Genomic DNA, 1,507 nt, shown 5'->3' on the forward strand with positions numbered 1-1,507 from the left:
TTGTTAATTCTACAAATCCTAACAAGGTATGCAAGCTTAAGAGATCCATATATGGTCTTAAGCAAGCATCTAGAAGTTGGAATCATCGATTCAATCATGTTATAAAAGAAAATGGGTTCACTCGAAATGTTGAGGAACCATGTTTATACATGAAATTCAGTGGGAGCAATGTTGTGTTCCTAATCTTGTATGTCGATGACATACTACTCATTGGAAATGATATTCCAATGTTGTCTTCTGTTAAGAAGTGGTTAGGTAACCACTTCCAAATGAAGGATTTAGGAGAGGCACAACGCATATTAGGTATCCGGATCTATAGAGATAGACCCAAGAGGATATTGGCACTAAGTCAAGAGTCTTATGTTGATAAGATTCTTCGACGATTCAGCATGGACAAATCCAAAAGGGGTTTGGTACCAATGGTAACCGGAACGATATTGAGCCAGACTCAATGTCCCTCCGAACCCCATGATGTTGAACGCATGAAGTTGATCCCTTACGCTTCCGCTGTTGGATCAATCATGTATGCCATGATATGCACACGTCCTGATGTCTCGTATGCCTTGAGCATGACGAGTAGATATCAAGGAAATCCAGGTGAGAGTCACTGGATTCTTTGTCAAGAACATCCTTAAGTACTTGAGAAGAACTAAGGACTCTATCCTAGTGTTTGGAGGAGACACTGAGTTGCGTGTTACAGGATACACGGACTCAAGTTTTCAAACAGATAGAGATGACATGAAATCACAAGCTGGTTTTGTTTTCATGCTCAATGGTGGTGCCGTAAGCTGGAGAAGCTTCAAGGAAGTCAGAATCGCGGATTCAACAACGGAGGTGAGTACATTGCAGCATCAGAGGCTGCCAAGGAAGCTATGTGGATCAAGCAATTCACGGAAGGTCTAAAAGTAGTACCTACCGCCGATGATCCCATCATTCTCTATTGTGATAATAGTGGGACGATCTTCCAAGCTAAGGAGCCGAAGTCTAGTAATAGATCTAGACATGTACTTAGAAAATATCATGTAATAAGAGATTTCATTGAAAGAAAGGAAATTGCGATTTGTAAGGTTGGGACGGATGACAACATAGCCGATCCGCTCACCAAGCCTTTATCGCAGGCTAAGCATGATGGACATGTTGCGTCCATGGGACTTAAACGTGTACCAAATTTTTGTTAGATTTTGAAATGAAATAAAAGTGTTGTTTTTGTTCATGTTCATAATCTCATTTGTCTTTTATCTTTAATTTATACTTTGTTACATCCCAACGGGTTGTGGAGACAATTGAACCCCGTTAAAGTGAACATGGATTAACATCGTATTTGCCCATAGTCACTTGTATGAGGTGACGTCTCGAAGTGACTAGAGTGTGAGGCGATTGATGGCAAGTTCAAGTGCCATAGAGTCATGTGAGATGACTAGTCGATCACATAGGCAGACTGTTAGGAACTTTTTGTCGGGCCTTATGACCGCTTATAGAGTTCGGCAAATTTATATAGCCTGGTCGT

Source organism: Silene latifolia, chromosome 11 (assembly GCF_048544455.1).
Source record: "Silene latifolia isolate original U9 population chromosome 11, ASM4854445v1, whole genome shotgun sequence".
Taxonomy (NCBI): domain Eukaryota; kingdom Viridiplantae; phylum Streptophyta; class Magnoliopsida; order Caryophyllales; family Caryophyllaceae; genus Silene; species Silene latifolia.